The sequence below is a fragment of the Pinus tabuliformis genome, chromosome 4_1 (genome assembly GCF_031772625.1).
Source record: "Pinus tabuliformis cultivar Carrire ecotype Pingquan chromosome 4_1, CPIR1, whole genome shotgun sequence".
In the NCBI taxonomy this organism is placed as follows: Eukaryota; Viridiplantae; Streptophyta; class Pinopsida; order Pinales; family Pinaceae; genus Pinus; species Pinus tabuliformis.
In genome coordinates this window covers 660,269,289-660,289,466 of record NC_142303.1, presented here as the reverse complement: position 1 = coordinate 660,289,466, position 20,178 = coordinate 660,269,289, and the positions used below count along the sequence as shown (strand labels likewise).

General features: G+C 36.3%; 1 pseudogene; it reads left to right on the top strand.

The window, feature by feature from the left end:
• The first annotated feature begins 1,589 nt into the window (after window positions 1-1,589).
• LOC149177820 (cytochrome P450 78A4 pseudogene) lies at window positions 1,590-16,584 on the top strand (annotated as a pseudogene).
• Window positions 16,585-20,178: the final 3,594 nt, after the last annotated feature.

Here is a 20,178-nt window from a genome sequence, read left to right as displayed (position 1 = left end):
TATCTGCACATAGTACATAGTGTAATATGTTGATTCTTTAATATAGAGTGTACTAAATTCATTCAGTAATGTATTTTTGTGTATAATAAAATTTAATCTGATGTATTTGTGTATATAATAAAATTTACTCTTTTTTCTTAACGTTGTAATAAAATTTGCTATTTCTTTTTTTCCAATTTTTAATATTACTCATGTATACATACTAAAAATAGAAAAGATAAAAAATACTTAAAGATTAGAAAAGAAAATATATGATTAATCAAATTAATTATAATTTATTAATGAAAAGAAAAATATATACATGATAAAATTTATTTAATCATAATTTTGTTTACTTATTATTTTTCAACGTTTAGTTTTTTTCATTGTGTCAGAAATTTAGTTGGCAACATAGTATATAGTGTACTATATTGATTCGCTAAACATAGTACATAGTGTACTATATTGATTCACTAATGTATTTTTGTATATAATAAAATTTACTCCCCATTTCTTAACACTTCAATAAAATTTGCTTTTTTTTTGAACTTTTTATATATTACCCATGTATACATATTAAAAGTAGAAAAGATAAAAATATTTAAATATTAGAAAAGAAAATATATGATTAATCAAAGTAATTATAATTTATTAATGAAAAGAAGATTATATAGATGATAAAATTTATTTAATCATAATTTTGTTTAATTATTAATTTTCAACATTTGCTTTTAGGGGGCTCTTTTGCCCCTGAAATTCATGGAAATTCAGGCCATCTTTTTAGAAAATCCGGCAAAGGTTTTTGTAAATGCAAGTTTTTTTACAGTGGTTAAAGATCAAAATTTTAGGTGCCCCATGAGTTTTTGATGGTGCTGAATCCATTTCCACCATCAAATTCAAATATTGTCTCTACAAGATTTTTTGAAATTTTTTTTGTCTAGATTCTGACCACTTTTGGCCTTCCGGGGAGGAACTCCGCCTTGGTAGACACTCAGTGGTTTTTTTTTTTCATTCTGTGAGAAATCTAGTTGGCATTTGCGGAAAGAATAAATTTGAACTCTGTAATCTACGCAATTCAAATACCCCAGAAATTTAAAAGTACACAGTCATTTAAGCATACCACACCGGCAATTATTTTGTGTCTGAATCTAATGTTTTTTGTTTTCCAAAATTTTGCAAGTGAGTTTTTGAATTGTTTTTTTTAATGTTAGCAATAGGGTCAAGGCCATAGAAAAAAGAAGAAAACGGCTGAGACATTCAAAATCCATCCTAACAACTCAAATCACCAAAATCTTCCCAAAATTGAACCAATTGCATTAACCAAGTGCATGTGCGTCCACTTCGAATTCCAATGGATGAATGGTATCGACTTAATAAATGTTTCTACCAAGTGCATGTGCGTCCACTTCGAATTCCAACGGATGAATGGTATCGACTTAATAGATGTTTCGGGATCTGCCTTTTACGGTTACCGGCTTTTCCCTCTCTTCCCGTGGAATGGAACCCTTGGAGCTATAAATCCGCTTCAACCCCTCCACATTCTATGCGCTCATATCTCTCTCTGGCTTCTTGCTGCTGCTTAGTTTTTGTATTTGCCATCCATTTCTGAGATGGAAAATCGCGGGAGCTCTGCAGGAGGCGGGTGGTGGCTCTATTTCCTCCTCTTTAGAAATGGTTGCAGTCGTTTGTCGTTGGACTCCGACGATGTTTGTGGGTGGCGTCAGTGGCATCTTTATATTGCACTGCTTATTGCTGCTGTATCTGCTGTTTTGGCGTCCTGGTTGATGCCGGGAGGCTGTGCGTGGGCGGGAAGACACAGGAGGTCGGGCCGCGTACCCATTCCTGGTCCCAAAGGATGGCCCATTATCGGAAGTCTAATGGACATGAGCATCGGTCTCGCTCACCGCAAGCTCGAATATCTGGCTCGTCTTCATGGTGCCACGAAGCTTATGGCCTTTAGCTTAGGCTCCACGCCCGCCGTTATTACATCGGATCCTGAAGTGGCCCGAGAGCTGCTCAACTCCCCTCATTTCGCCAACAGACCCCTGAAGCAATCTGCGCAGCAGTTATTGTTCGGCCGGGCTATTGGCTTCGCACCCAATGGGGATTACTGGAGGCTGCTGAGGAGAATTTCTTCTACGCATCTCTTTTCTCCGCGCAGAATCGCTGCCCACGAGCCTGGTCGCCAGGCTGATGCTCTGGGAATGCTTGTCGATATCCAAAAGGAATGTGAGTGTAACGGTGTTGTAAGGGTTCGAGCACACTTGCAAGGGGCTGCGCTGAACAATATCATGGGCAGCGTCTTTGGAAGGAGGTTCGATATGTCATGTACTTCTACTTGTGAACAAGTGAAGGAGCTGCGGGAGATGGTGGATGAGGGATTCGAGCTTCTTGGAGCGTTCAACTGGGCTGATCATCTCCCATGGCTGCGACCGCTGGACCCTCTTCGAATCCATGCTCGTTGCGCCCGCCTGGTGCCCCGTGTGAGAGCTTTCGTTAGAAATATCATCGAAGAGCACCGACGTGCAGAGCGGAACAGCGAAACGGGTGATCAATCCGATTTTGTTGACGTTCTGCTGTCGTTGCATGGAGAAGATAAGCTAGATGAGGAGGATATGATCGCTGTTCTCTGGGTCCGTACTATTAGTTTTTTCACACTCTCATCTTCTATGTATCTCTGTGTTTTAGTTTAGTTTTTTCACCACACTCTCATCTGATCTATCTCTCCGTATTTTAGTTTAGTTTAGTTTTTTCACACCGAAACTTATGAATGAGGCCCTTGCCTTTGGGGAGGGGCATTAACTAAGTTTGGTTCTAATTTATGTAATGTTATGTATGCAGGAGATGATTTTTCGTGGCACAGACACGACGGCTCTGCTGACGGAGTGGGCCATGGCAGAACTGGTGCTGAATCCAGATGCCCAGAAGAAAGCTCAGGCAGAGTTGGACGCTGTAGTGGGGCGAGACCGCAGCGTGAATGATGCGGATATCCCTAAGCTGCCGTACCTCCAAGCTGTGGTAAAGGAAGCGCTGCGAATGCATCCGCCTGGACCGCTGCTATCATGGGCGCGGCTCTCAACTGAAGATGTCAACATCAACGGAATGTGTGTTCCGGCGGGCACGACGGCCATGGTGAATATGTGGTCGATTACTCACGACCCCAACATTTGGGAATCACCTCATGAGTTCCGTCCGGAGAGGTTTGTGGTGTCGGAAGGCGGGGAAGACGTGGATGTGAGGGGTAACGATCTGAGGCTTGCTCCTTTTGGTGCTGGTCGTCGTGTGTGCCCGGGGAAGGCTCTGGGCCTTGCCACTGTTAACCTCTGGGTGGCCAAGTTGCTCCATCATTTTGAATTGTAACATCCCTACCGCGTAAACCGTATGAGATATTACGGGTCGGTTATAAACCGAAGGTGCATAGTAGCTCAGTGTGATTATCAGTTATGAATAGTTATCATTCGAAACTGATTCTTGGATTCTTGGTATTCTGTTTCATGGTGCGGTTGTTATTAAAACCGGAAATCTTGTGTTGTGTTGAGGGGGTGCGCTAATTAAATGGCAGGTGGTATACCTTAATGTTTTGATTGAATGCGGATATAGTGCGTCCACGAAAGTCGGTGCTGCTGCCTTGTGTTAAGGTTTCCCATTTGGGAGCAGGGACTCGGCAGAGGGGAATGTATTTCTGATCTTTCGTTTTCTACCGCAAGTAATACAGGCTTTGTCAGGTTCAAGGCTTTGGATTATCTGCCTGCGGCATATATTAACGTCTGGTGGAGAACAGATCCTTATCTCCTTATTTTTGTTTCAGTTCTCAACTCGGAAACTTAATGCAGCTCTGAAACTGTGGTTTCTTTTCAAACTTCAAAGAAGGCTGACATGGAAACTCAATTCGATGTTTTTCTTTTGGGTGAATGGGACGAGGAAACCTCTGGAGCTCTAAGGATAAAACTGGCAAAATTTTAGAGGAAAATGTCAAAAACAAAACCGCTGAAATGAGATCAGAGGGAGACAAGGTTTCAATACTGATTAGTAATGTTGAAGTTGTAGAAATACAGTTGAAAATGATAATGAGAATAGAAGCGGCGGAGAAGCGAAGACTGTGATGAAGAAAGAAGCCGAACTCTCTGAAAGAACGTGTGTCGAAGAAACCGTGTGTCGTGAAAATGAAGAGCTGCTGGAGATTGGAGGATCCAGTGAAGACTTTCTCACCATGATTTATTCAATTGACTCCCCAGTGACGACCATGCCGGATAAGACGCAACCAAAGACAACGTCAGATTTGGAAGCGACTTCAAATTTCAGGACAGACTTCGTTCCTGAGCTCATCCCACAGGCCATGAATTTCATTTTCGAAAGAAATGTATTGAAAAGAAATCCAATGCTAGTCAGCAAATCAAGCAAGCGATTATATTTCACTTATAGGGACCTCAGCATGCGCTATGGCGACGAAGATATCGAAGGATAGAAAGATAAGTTGACCTTGTGTGATATTCTTTATTTATGTGCAGCGAGAGAATGTTTAAATTACATGTTTTCTCAGTAGAAAATTTGTTGATGCATGCAGATAGAAAAGATTATTTGATATATTTTCTTGGTGGGGAAAACCTATGATAATGCATGCACTGAAGGAATTATTATTATGGCTGCTATTTATTTTGGAAAATAGGAATCTGGTTTTGATTCTATTCTCAGTTTTACGTAAGCTAATGAGTTAGAACTCTCTTGAAAGGAGTTATACATTAGTAAACATTGTGGGTATATATGCTAGTTTAATGGTAAGTCATGCTTGCTTATGCATATGAGACGATGCTAAAGAATCTATTTCAGACATTGTTTATTGATTCTTTAATAATGTAACTAATCTTGTTGCCAAGATTGTTGATGACTGCATTGACAGTAGATGTTGATTATTGTTTGAATGTTATTGTAACTAATCTTGTTGTCGAGATTGTTAATGACTGCATTGACAGGAGACGATGGCAGATGGTGCCAAGGATAGTGTGTGTTAACATTATGGCAGGAAAAAGGATTATTCGTCCATGCAGATGGATTCAAGCTGCAGTATTGTCTTTTGCTGGAACCATTATGCCACAAGGGATGTTGTATGTGGCGGTATGTAAATAAAGATTACATGTAAGCTGTATTAGCTTTCAACTAGTTATGTGATAGCTTAATGATAATTTATTGTAAAGATTTTAATACAATGGTTAAGGGATGGAATCCCTTATAAGCCATTGAGTGAGGGGTGAAAACCCTCACGAGCGTTTAATAAGAAGATTAAACGTTTGCTGGTTTTCACCCTACGGGGTTTCCAGGGTATATCCGTGTTCTATGGTGTGATTGATGTGATTGCCTTATGTGTCTGTTGATGATGATGGTTCTTTATTTGTTGTGACAAGCGGAATGTCTTAGTGCATGATTATTTAATATGGTTAAGGATATCAAGAAATGAATGCAGGGATTCATGAGACAGCTTATGTCAGAACACTACCACATGGATGGTTAATGGTTATGAAAATGGATATATATCTTATTGTCTTTCACTGCAATATACTTGATGTGTTAGTGAATGTTATATCTATTGGTTAGTAATGATTTGTGGGTTTTGAGTTGATTAATTACTTGTGGTAATTGTATAAAAATTCTAACTCCCTACTTTTACCTGCGAGGTTACCGGGGTATGTGACAAGTGGTATCAGAGCTAAAGGTTGCAATACTGGCGCCTTTGGGAATTGGTAAGCGGAAAGGATATTGAGGTACGCCATCAGTAGGCATTAACTCAGGTACGAGTTTAATCATTCACATCTTCATTATGTAGTACACTACTTTTGGCATGATAGGTGTGATTCCTGTTTATAACTTCTTTGAGAAGTAAGTAATAAGTTGTTGCATAACTACGTTCATAACGTTGGATTCCTGATGAGGATAAAAGATAATGAAACTTTTGTCGCACTTACAAACAAAATTGAACACTCATTACACGTAAAAACAATATTGAACACTCATTGAGGAAAGTGACAACCAACTACCAACTTTTGATTTGCACATATGGCAATAACAGCAATGCATATATTGAACTAGATTGAAATTACAATGAACGAAACTTAATGAGCCAATGCATGAATATAAGATTAGGGGGAACATCCTTGAATAGGATGAAAAATTGTTTTAAAAAGGACATTAGAAGAACCCCTTTAGATATTGAAAACATACAATGAGTCAAGTAGCGAGACTTGAGTGTCATAACTAACTTTTGATTTAGCCTTGTCATGGATGCATGAAGGTGATTGGTAGTTGAGATTGGTTAGTGTTGTATGACTAAACCATAGAACGTATATGCATTAATTGAATTGGATTAAGATTGCTACAATTCGTAAACAAGTGAAGTTGATTAATGTCACATGCATGGAATGTGTGTGTGAAGATTCTTACTCTCTCTGTGCTATAGTCTAGTTGTGCATGAGAAGAGTTCTTAATTTTATTCACCATGAGAATGCATGATGAATAGTATATGCTTATGTCTTAATAGATTTAATTATGATTACCCTCTAATTAAGTGAAATCCATTAGCATGGTATGTGTTTATCATTACTTGTTGAGAGGTAAAAATCATTGGAGGCTCGATTTAATAATGGTTGAATTTATCTCCACTATGGGAATGATGAATTTCTTATGCATGTTGCATTCCAGTGTGAACTTAATTGGAGAGGCATGTTCAGTGGGTAACATTTCTAAGACCCATTCATGGTATAATTACATGTGATAATTATTCATAAATAGACTACCTGTGTTAATACAGTTGTCAGTAAACTCTAATTACCTTCCCCAACCATAGATGCTTCCAATGGAAAAGGAAGCAAGGAGAAGGAAGAAGACGTGCTGTAGGGACAGACGGAGATGGGAAAAAGAAATCGCTACGTCTGGTAATGACCAGGTAGAGCAAGCTTTGAGTGTCAGAATCTTGCAGAGACTCTAAGTCTGGGGATGATTAGGTAACACTCGATGTGCATGTGAGTATTCCCTTGACCATACTTAAGGAGTTCGAAATGATAACTATAGTGTGTTGCTGTTAATGAATTTCATAATGTCTCCTTGAAGTCATTATTCTGAAAGGGACACATAGTACTGTTATGATAGTTGTTGCATCTAGCATCAAGTGGTAACTCTGGTGCGTGCGTGACACTTAGGAGATTATGCTTCTAATTGCATAAGTAGAGCCATTGCTTCCGGTAAGGGTGGTTTAACTTGTTAGTTATGCATGTTGACCCAAGGATAAGATAAGTGTCTTGTTCACTTACTTGAAGAACATGTATGAATGTTTTATATGATTTCTTAGTAGAGAAAGTATTTGAATGCATGCAATAAAAGAATGGTTCTTTTATAGATTTTCTTGGTAAAGAAAATGGGTTAAGGCATGCAGTTAAAGATTGATGGTTCATATGTTTCTTGGTAGAGAAAATATGATAATACTTGCAGTAAAAGAATTGGTTATTTTATATGCTTCTTAGTAAAGAGAATAGGTAGTTCCTCCTAGTAGGATTACATGTGAGTCTTGTGAGAGAAATGCTTGTCTCTTGTCTATAAAATCCTTGCTAAATATAGCCAAAGTATCTTCTTGAGAAAAGAGGATGAGGTATATAAATGTCCTGAGAACATAGCATGGAAGGTGGCCAAGTTTGGTTGAATTAAAATATGTATCTTTATTTGATAAAAGCTTCTTGGAAAATATATATATATATATATGCTAATTGCATTATGATTCTAGTTAGTTTCTAAGTCCTAGTGAAATGATTATGCATTACATGCATGATAAAAGATAACTAAGGATGTGCTTCTAGGCACATAGATATTCATCCCTAATTTCTTGAGGAAAGAGTATACTACATATATACATAAATATAGTCTCATCCTAAGAGTATGCATACCTCATGTATGAAGATGCAGGATTTTATGAGAACTTTCTTGAAAATAAAAATAGAGGTTCTTTCCTTAAAGACACATTAGAATAGTGTTTATAAAAGAACCAAAATCCTTATTTGTTCATGAAAAGAACTATGTGCATTGAGGTAAGGTAATTGTGTTAGGAGAACACATGTTGCATATGAATAGCTAATGTGACTTTGAAATTGTAAGTCGGTGTGTACTTAGAGGAAGTGGTCATGCTAGCTTCTTTGAAAAAAGTAATCTCTTGGAGAGATTGTCTTGTTGGATGAGCTGTGTCGAGGGCTTGATTTTGATACATAAAGGATAAGTAAAATTTGTTTTGTATCTTGATTTTTATGCCTAAGGATAGATATCCTTAATAATTTCTTGAAAGGGAATCTGGAGAAACCCTCACATCGGAAGATAGAAAAATGAGGATTAAAATGACTTCCTTTAAGAAAGAGGTATGTGGTTTGTTGTATAGTCTTCTAGTGAAGGGAATAAGTGTTGCATACATTAAAGAAGGGCTTATATGATAAACAATGGTATGCACAAAGATTAGTCATTGTGACATAAGAGTTATGTTCTTGTATGTTAGAGAAAATTGTGTTTAATTACACTAACAATGCATGACTAAAGTTAGCCATAGTAAACGTAAGATAATACTCCATTAATGATGATTTGAATTGGAACAACAGACTATGGCAAAATTGGGAATGCTGAGAGTATTAACTCAACTGTTGTTGACATTTATACATTAATGAGTATTTGCATATGCTTTTATACATGGCAATATTGTATGCATGAACATCCTTGGAAATGGAATACGTGTTAACTGATGCATATTTATAACTAACGTTGCTGATGGGATTAAGTAGTGGTAGCTTAATGGCAACAAGAAAACTCATCACATAAATTGCTGCAATGTGAAATGCAATTGTAAATGAGAAAGAATGATGTTATATGATATGCATGAATTATGTTATTTGGAAAATTTGCATGCATACAACGTGTATGATGGATATGATTCCCATCAATCTTGATGTTGTGGACCCATGTTGGGGTTAAGTGTAAATGCATGATATACATGCATGTTTGTTGTGCTAATGATAATGTTCACATGGTTCATTGTGTAAATTACTTTGAGAAAGAGTATCAAAAGAGAAAATATTCATGCTATGTCTGGTTGGGATCAGATGGCATAAGAGGAAAGAATTTCCTGTGTACGCTACGTCTGGTTAGGATCAGATAGCGTTTACTGGCGAGACCAGTGTGATTGCGGTCGAGTAGGACCTGCGTTTACTGGCGAGACCAGTGTAATTGCGGTCGAGTAGGACCTGCAAGTGCTTGGGTTGATGGCAATACCTGCCCGGAGGGGTTGATGGTACTTGTCTGCCCGGAGTTGGGTTGATGGCAACTACCTGCCCGGAGGGGTTGATGGTACTTGTCTGCCCAGATTTCCTCTCCCTAGAATTCTTGAGCTGGTTGGCCAGTGGAATCCTATGTTAGACCTGGTAAGGTCTCTATCAAAGAAACTGTCTGGATGTGAAAATGACTCGATTTGGTTGTGGGAACCAGTTCCCATGGGTTGGGAATTCTTTAGTCCATTGTGGTCTCATGGCTAAAGGAATTAACTAATCAGCTATATGTTATGTTAAAAAAAAAAGAATTTTACATATAGTTGTGTAAAATATGTTATGCACATTTAACAAGAAATGAGCTTAGTGCTCAATAAGGAGTAATTGGAAATTTTAATTCCTTTATTGTATTATTAATATTGTGAACATCTTAGTGGAAGCTAAGATAGTTTTTGCTTGATGCAGTGATTGACTGCTTTGATGATTAGAGAGCTATGTGCTCTTTTGGTACTTCTCGAAGTACTTTGCGGATGTCTTTGGTGAGAATTCGTTCAGTATGCACGTGGAACAGTGATTTATCATTTGATGATTAGTATTAGTGCTCTTTAAGTACTTATAAAAGTACTGTGATTTAGAAAGCATCTAACATTGCAATTGATTGCTAGTCAAAAGTATTTCATTTGACTCAAAATATAGTGACTAATGTGATTGAGTTGTTAGTCATATATTACAGGAGTTACTTACCATGGAAGGTTGAAGAATTGTCCAACCTCTATTAAAAGGCTTACATGAAAGTATTCAAGCATAAGATGGTAAGTTATGGTAAGTTGACACAGAGAATTGTTATCATGAATGAATAAGGGCCAAGTGGTGGCGATTAGAAGTTGCATATTTTTGCAATTACGAATGCTTATGACTATTGATGCTTATGACTAATGATATTTCTTATGACTATATCATTACTATTTTGTTTGTCGTCCTTCCTTGGAATGAAATCGTTGATTTTAAAAGGAAAGGATCACATTTTGTGTGGTTTAGATGGTATATCACGAGTAAAATATCAAGTTCCGATGAAAGAAGAACACCGAGGACGGTGTTCATGTTAAGGGGGGGAGTATGTAACATCCCTACCGCGTAAACCGTATGAGATATTACGGGTCGGTTATAAACCGAAGGTGCATAGTAGCTCAGTGTGATTATCAGTTATGAATAGTTATCATTCGAAACTGATTCTTGGATTCTTGGTATTCTGTTTCATGGTGCGGTTGTTATTAAAACCGGAAATCTTGTGTTGTGTTGAGGGGGTGCGCTAATTAAATGGCAGGTGGTATACCTTAATGTTTTGATTGAATGCGGGTATAGTGCGTCCACGAAAGTCGGTGCTGCTGCCTTGTGTTAAGGTTTCCCATTTGGGAGCAGGGACTCGGCAGAGGGGGAATGTATTTCTGATCTTTCGTTTTCTACCGCAAGTAATACAGGCTTTGTCAGGTTCAAGGCTTTGGACTATCTGCCTGCGGCATATATTAACGTCTGGTGGAGAACAGATCCTTATCTCCTTATTTTTGTTTCAGTTCTCAACTCGGAAACTTAATGCAGCTCTGAAACTGTGGTTTCTTTTCAAACTTCAAAGAAGGCTGACATGGAAACTCAATTCGATGTTTTTCTTTTGGGTGAATGGGACGAGGAAACCTCTGGAGCTCTAAGGATAAAACTGGCAAAATTTTAGAGGAAAATGTCAAAAACAAAACCGCTGAAATGAGATCAGAGGGAGACAAGGTTTCAATACTGATTAGTAATGTTGAAGTTGTAGAAATACAGTTGAAAATGATAATGAGAATAGAAGCGGCGGAGAAGCGAAGACTGTGATGAAGAAAGAAACCGAACTCTCTGAAAGAACGTGTGTCGAAGAAACCGTGTGTCGTGAAAATGAAGAGCTGCTGGAGATTGGAGGATCCAGTGAAGACTTTCTCACCATGATTTATTCAATTGACTCCCCAGTGACGACCATGCCGGATAAGACGCAACCAAAGACAACGTCAGATTTGGAAGCGACTTCAAATTTCAGGACAGACTTCGTTCCTGAGCTCATCCCACAGGCCATGAATTTCATTTTCGAAAGAAATGTATTGAAAAGAAATCCAATGCTAGTCAGCAAATCAAGCAAGCGATTATATTTCACTTATAGGGACCTCAGCATGCGCTATGGCGACGAAGATATCGAAGGATAGAAAGATAAGTTGACCTTGTGTGATATTCTTTATTTATGTGCAGCGAGAGAATGTTTAAATTACATGTTTTCTCAGTAGAAAATTTGTTGATGCATGCAGATAGAAAAGATTATTTGATATATTTTCTTGGTGGGGAAAACCTATGATAATGCATGCACTGAAGGAATTATTATTATGGCTGCTATTTATTTTGGAAAATAGGAATCTGGTTTTGATTCTATTCTCAGTTTTACGTAAGCTAATGAGTTAGAACTCTCTTGAAAGGAGTTATACATTAGTAAACATTGTGGGTATATATGCTAGTTTAATGGTAAGTCATGCTTGCTTATGCATATGAGACGATGCTAAAGAATCTATTTCAGACATTGTTTATTGATTCTTTAATAATGTAACTAATCTTGTTGCCAAGATTGTTGATGACTGCATTGACAGTAGATGTTGATTATTGTTTGAATGTTATTGTAACTAATCTTGTTGTCGAGATTGTTAATGACTGCATTGACAGGAGACGATGGCAGATGGTGCCAAGGATAGTGTGTGTTAACATTATGGCAGGAAAAAGGATTATTCGTCCATGCAGATGGATTCAAGCTGCAGTATTGTCTTTTGCTGGAACCATTATGCCACAAGGGATGTTGTATGTGGCGGTATGTAAATAAAGATTACATGTAAGCTGTATTAGCTTTCAACTAGTTATGTGATAGCTTAATGATAATTTATTGTAAAGATTTTAATACAATGGTTAAGGGATGGAATCCCTTATAAGCCATTGAGTGAGGGGTGAAAACCCTCACGAGCGTTTAATAAGAAGATTAAACGTTTGCTGGTTTTCACCCTACGGGGTTTCCAGGGTATATCCGTGTTCTATGGTGTGATTGATGTGATTGCCTTATGTGTCTGTTGATGATGATGGTTCTTTATTTGTTGTGACAAGCGGAGTGTCTTAGTGCATGATTATTTAATATGGTTAAGGATATCAAGAAATGAATGCAGGGATTCATGAGACAGTTTATGTCAGAACACTACCACATGGATGGTTAATGGTTATGAAAATGGATATATATCTTATTGTCTTTCACTGCAATATACTTGATGTGTTAGTGAATATTATATCTATTGGTTAGTAATGATTTGTGGGTTTTGAGTTGATTAATTACTTGTGGTAATTGTATAAAAATTCTAACTCCCTACTTTTACCTGCGAGGTTACCGGGGTATGTGACATGTCACATACCCCGATAACCTCGGAGGCAAAAATAGGGAGTTAGAATTTTTCGTACAAATTACCACAAGTAATTAACCAATTCACAACTCCTCAATTCATTATTAACCATTAAATATAATATTCATTGGTGCAAGTAAATTGCCATCAAAGACAGTAAGTTTCATAAGCATTGCATAATCTTTAATCATCACTGAAATAACATAAACTGTCTCATGAATCCATGCATCCATTTCTTGATAACCTTAACATATTAGATAATCATACAATCTAATAAAGAACCATCAACATCAAGGATTCAACATCATCCATCTGACACAAAAGGCAATCACATCAATCACACCATTGAACACGGAAATACCCTGGAAACCCCGTAGGGTGAAAACCAGCAAACGTTTAATCTTCTTATTAAACGCTCGTGAGGGTTTTCACCCCTCACTCAATGGCTTATAAGGGATTCCATCCCTTAACCATTGTTATGAAATCATTACAATAAGTTATCATTTGGTTGTCACATAACTAGCTACAAGCTAATACAATTTACATGTAATCTTTTATTTACATACCGCCACATGCAAAGTTCCTTGTGGCATAATTGTTCTAGCAATGGGCAATACTGCAGCTTGACTTCATCTGCATGAACGAATAATCTTTTTCCTGTCATACTGTTAAACATCACCTTCCTTGGCACCATCTGCCATCGTTTCCTGTCAATGCAGTCATCAACAATCTTGGCAACAAGATTAGTCACAATATTATTCAAACAATGATCAACCTCTAAGAGATTCTTTAATATCTTTCACACATGCATGAGCACGCATAATATACTAGTTAACTCGTACATATATTCCAGTAAACTCTTGTTCTACTTTTCACAATACTTATTCATACTAATGCATATTTTTCTCATAACCAAGTATTGTTTTTCAAGAGATATCACTACCCATGAGAATATATCACAAACTACCCTCTTTAATCTATATTCACTTCCAGGAAAGGAAAGAAAAGATTACGAAATACCTTTTTAAGAAAAGAGAATTCATCCTATCTTTTCTTACATAAACACATATGCATGTTATAAAAGACAATAAATGTTCCTTATCTTTTAATGTTGCAAATATATATAATAACCATATTTTCCTATATATAGGAATAACAACCTTTAACTACATGTAGTAATATATTTTCTCTACCAAGAAAATATATATAAAATCAATATTTATCTACATGCGGTAATATATTTTCTTTACAAGAGGAATATATAACCTTAATCTACATGTAGTAATATATTAGATTATTCATACTAAGGTTATTTAGGTAAAAACCTTCTTTAGGTTATTCAAGTAAAACCCCTATTCTCTTTACTAAGAGGAATATATAATCTTTATTTACATGTCCTATTACATTTTCTTTGCCAAGAAAATATAAAACAACAATCTCCTCAAGAACTTTATATGTCCTATACATCTCTTCTCAAGAGGATATTTTGGGTCCTTAGTAAGAACCTTGTGTAATTTATCCCAAGAAATAATAAAGCTACTTAGCTTTTAACACTCTCAAGAAAATCACAAAACTACTTAGTTCTTACTGTGCATAAACTAAGCAACCAATACTTTCAAGAGGACTTATATCTCTGCAATATTTTAATGCCTAAGAACTTTAAAGTGAGATTCTAATATTATGCCTTCAGGATGCATAAACTTATATGTTCATAGACAATGCAGATTTTTCAAAAAGAAAGGCACCATAGACTTATCATTTGCATCGGCAAATTCTTTGCATAGCAATTTCCATTTCTTGCTCATATCACCGCCTCTTTAAAAGAGTGTGCATAATTTTGGACTTACCTTGAGTGTGATTTCAAGCATGAAATCCGCAATACCTACCCCTCGTGACTGAAAGAAACAAATTTGTGTCTCTTGGTCTAGCTTCAAACTCTCATAACCGCAACTCTGTCCTCACCCTTGCAGCTTTCACAGTGAACAGATACATTAAATCACAATAGTTGCTTGGGTCGGAGAGCCGCTACCTGAACAAGATCTTCCTACAGCTTACAAAACGCAACTTCCTTATTGGTCCTGTTTTCACTCCTTTTCACATGGAACTCTCCGCTCGCTCTTCTGGTTACCTCGTTTTTACACTCCCTCTCGCTTTCCAAGCCAGAAATTATATTTGAGATGGGAAAATAGCACGATCACCGACTGGGAAACGATAGAACAGACATCCAGTCAAAACAAGTGTGAACAATGAAACTGTAAAGGTTTTCATCCCAAAAGCATAACAGGCTCACCGCCTTCCACCATTTTCTAGCTGCAAGCAAGAAAATCACTCCTCTCTATACGCACACACCCAATGCGGTTAAACAAATCTCCTCCAGAATCAGTTCCCATCAAGAAAACCGTTTTGCATCAAGAAACAGTTCCGCATCAAGAAACAGTTCCGGAGTTTTTGGATCAGTTCCGAAACTGACTAACTATTTACAACTATTAATTACGATGAGTTAACGAGGGATATGACATACTCCCCCCCTTAACAAGAACACCGTCCTCGGTGTTCATCTTTCATTGGAACTTTAGACCTTACTCATGGTATTACCATCTAAACCACACCAAATGTGATCCTTTCTCTTTGAAATCAACGATTTCGTTCCAAGAAAAGACGACAAACAAAATAGTAATGATATAGTCATAAGAAATATCATTAGTCATAAGCATCAATAGTCATAAGTATTCGTAATTGCAAAAATATGCAACTTCTAATCGCCACCACTTGGCCCTTATTCATTCATGATGACAATTCTCTGTGTCAACTTACCATAACTTACCATCTTATGCTTGAATACTTTCATGTAAGCCTTTTAATAGAGGTTGGACAATTCTTCAACCTTCCATGGTAAGTAACTCCTGTAATATATGACTAACAACTCAATCACATTAGTCACTATATTTTGAGTCAAATGAAATACTTTTGACTAGCAATCAATTGCAATGTTAGATGCTTTCTAAATCACAGTACTTTTATAAGTACTTAAAGAGCACTAATACTAATCATCAAATGATAAATCACTGTTCCACGTGCATACTGAACGAATTCTCACCAAAGACATCCGCAAAGTACTTCGAGAAGTACCAAAAGAGCACATAGCTCTCTAATCATCAAAGTAGTCAATCACTGCATCAAGCAAAAACTATCTTAGCTCCCACTAAGATATTCACAATATTAATAATACAATAAAGGAATTAAAATTTCCAATTACTCCTTATTGAGCACTAAGCTCATTTCTTGTTAAATGTGCATAACATATTTTACACAACTATATGTAAAATTCTTTTTTTTTTTAACATAACATATAGCTGAGTCCTTTGGACGAGGCATACGCTGGAACCAACCCCTGCACCGGATATTCTGAAGACCGTGGCGCTGAGGCCAAACCCCTGCGCAAGTTATATGAGGGAGCATCGAACAAGTAAATAATATATAAGATAATTTGCAGAAACACCAAAACATGATTAACCATTAACAAAACTTGAAAGGTTGCCATGATGAATTACCCATACCTGCACAAGGGATTAGTTGCAGTAACAGAGCTCTGTCGGAGGTAAAGCGGATGTATGGATGAAATGAGCCATAAACCGAAGAACCCGGCAAGTTATATTGTCAACCAAAACCTAGAAGCGATCCACACCGTTCAGCCTGAATGATTGATCATGACCGTTCGTTTAAGCGGGAGTGAATGGCTTCCTCATGCTGAACATCCGGTTGATCTGTCCGAGGTCCTGAAGCTGTCATGCGAAATGGCTCATCCTCTTCATTCTGTTCCCGTCATGCGGGTGCCTTTCGCTTTCATTAAATCCTCTGTCCCTGTCTCTGTCTAGTCAATTACACCTACACCTCACCTCATGTTCTGTTTGTCAGTATTACTAGGCTCTGTATTTCGATTGCAAGTGGTACACTCTCTGACCCATGCTTCGTCACAAGAAGAAGAGATTGAGATTGTGTGTTTTTGTGATGGATAGAACAACGATGGTGATTTTGATTTGGAATTATTGTAAGCTGTGTGTGTGTATGCTGCACATTAAGGTTAGGTTATCCGACGTGTGAGCATATTTCGACAATTGAATAAAGATGATGAGTTACCACCTATTTCAATCTTGTCTTGCCGCTATTACTATGTTAAATAATTTCATACCTTTGTCCGATCCATACAGAATTCTGTTAGCTTATTATTTTCTTTTCGTTTCGATGGGTGAAGAGGTCCATCCAGATTGCAAAATCTAAGACAAGAGATCTATAAAATCTAAAACTACAATATAAGCATTGTAGCTACCCGGTTTCAGAGGAAAATTATGCTTTAAAACCATGGAAAAATACATACGCTTACGCTTTCCCAAGAATCATGCAACTTCTTATAGCAGCACGCATTTCATTTTCAGTCGTTTTTCTCTGCCGTATTTTGTTTCGGTGATTGCCTTTGTAATCTGTATGGTCTCGTCGTCGGAGGATCTGTTGCAGTTCTTCTTTGACCCACATTCTCATCCGTACGAACACACCGGTACGGGCATGGGACCTCGGCCCGCTGCTAAAATATTGCTTCAGCCTGTTGAATCCCGAAGCAGCTAAAACCAAAGCGGCGCACCACGGTTTGTTGTTTCTCCTTTAAAATAGAGACGATTGCGGGAAAATAGAAATGTGGATTTTTTAATTATTTACTGTGAATGCTTTTTTGGATCAATAATTTTTTTAATGATTTTGTATCCCCTGTTAAGTGAAAGACATCCTATGCAGGAGGTTAGGCATATTACAAAGTTCAAATAGCTTTAAATAAAGAAATGGTTAAAAAAATAAGTTTAGGAGTAGTTTGAATTTTAAAAAGACATTGAATTAATAAAATAAGTTTTACTCATTTATTAAAACAATTTATCATTATCACCCTAAAGTGTGATTAGTCAAAGATGGTAGATTAAAACAAATAATTACTATCAACATAAAGTGTGATTAGTCAAAGATGGTAGATTAATTGGATTGATGAAGTCAAAATCTCCCTCTAGCAAAACACAATAACATAATATGATAAAATGATTTAATGACATTGTTTAAATCTTTTTTTCCAACCTAGCATTATAGGTTACAACAATCTCAAAACATAATTTAGACAAGTAGGAACTAGTTTTCATAATTTGTTAGGGTTGGTTTTTGTTGTTGAAACACCCTCTTATATGGATATTTTGGTTAACTGTCTCTCAGTGAGAGGTCTTAAATATGATTGAAAATCTTTTGGGTTATACAATGAAGGAATCTCTCTTCAATGAATTTGCATAATAACAAGGCATCTATGATGATATAAATAGTCATTTCTAATTTCAATTGTCTTTTCATTTTCTTTGAGAGGAAGACAACATTGATTATGTAGAGTAGTATTGTAAGTTTTCGAGGCCTTTTTAGGTATATCTCCCCTCAAATTTTCCCAAAATCCACCAGGGTTTTGTTAGACTTATAAGTTTTAGTGTTATCGCATTGCCTTAGGGGTGCTAAATTCATCTATGCATTCAAAAATATATTTTAAACAAACGAATTTATAACATCATGTGAATTTTTTCCTAATCAATAGTTTGTACATAATATTTAATATCAAGATACTAAACGATTTACAACATTTTATATCAATAGCCAATAAATTTATCAATATCACAAGATCAAGTCCACTACGTCTTGGATAGACGGTGATAGGGTGCTCTGTTACGACACTCCTTCATATGAAGTCACCGGTGCTCTGTTATGACACTCCTTCATATGAAGTCATTGTGCTCTGTTATGACACTCCTTCATATGAAGTCACCGGTTCAATTTCCCATGGGTGATATATTGGACATGGTGAAGATGTAGTCCTCCCAAGTTTACAAAACAAAAATTATCACAAGATTAACATTTAAAAAAATATAATATTACTAATAAAATCATTTAAAAAGATAATATTACCAATAAAATCATAATATACTGGATTGGAATTGGCCATCAAAAACTCATAACATATTAAAATATTCAAAATCTAATCAAAATATATTTATTTATATACACCAATAATTTATGTAAATTAAAACTATGTGAACCATAAATTTTGAAATACATGAAATTAAAGTTCTGGTCAACAAAATTCTTTCAACAATGAAGTTCTAAGTAACCTCAGGTCTAAAAAGTAACGACTATAATCTAAAGAGTAAATTCTGAAATTCTTAATGATAATTTTGAGCCAAACTATGCACTATTTTGAAGTCTGGCTCATTAGAATGGCGCAGTAACTGTAATCTGAGTAAATTTGAGATGCAGAGATAACTTTTCGTGAAACTATGCACTAATCTGAGTAAATTTGAGATGCAAAGATAACTTTTCGTGAAACTATGCACTATTTTGAAGTCTTGCTCATTAGAATGGCTCTCTCAACTCCAAGAGTCTGAATTTTCTCTCCTTGAATGTTGTCAAACATTGTTGTGATTTAAGGATTTAAATTATTTGGAACAATGGGGTAGTTTATTTTATTTCTAGGTTCCATTCTTAGAAGTTCACAATTCCTAGCTTGAGGAGGGCTAGAGGAATCGATACAGGTTTTTAAATTTTATTATATATATATATTAAAATGCTGAGAAGAAAAAGGTTGTTGAGTAGGTTGAAAATTGAAAAAATTGTTATTGCTATTTTCTTTATGTGAATTTTTATAAATTTGAATCTATTACTAAACGTAATAAAATAAACGCCACCTTTGTCAATGGAAATATTATTTGAACTTTAAAAATTAAAACTTAAACTAATAAATCTAATATATAAATAAAAGTAAATGTCAATATTAAATTAAAAGTTAAATATAACTTTCTGAAACGGAGGACGCCAACTCGATGACAACTCGATGACACGACTAGGTTGAAGGTGGTGTGGACGGGATTCAGGTTTAGTTTGTTTTTTGTTTTCTCTAATTGATTAGTGGCTCAGTTGGCTTATTAGTTAGCACTCGTCAACTCATGGTTGAATGGTTGATTCAATTGGATGACTCGGTATCGGAATTTTTTATCGTAACTCCCTGGTTTAAACCGAACCAACTAATTTGGGTCATATTTAGATGAAATTGGTATGAACTAATGGCTATATGGGTTCAATCATTCTACAAATTATTAGTCGAATTTGAAATTTGAAAATAAAAATAAGAAATTTGTATATATATATATATAGGACCAAAAAAGCCTCAAAACTCAAGAAAGGGAAATGACATGGTCAACCTTAGGTGTGATTTAGCAACCATTAGCAACCTTTGCAATCAATGTGTTCTCTATTTAATATTTTAGCATGTTTTTTTTAAAGACGCAATTTTTAATTCCATTGAATCACCCCAAATTTCATTGAGAAAGAAGGCAAATTGAGTATGTGATGAAGTAACTTTTCTATATGGGTCACATTTATAAAAATGATCATGTTAAATTCTT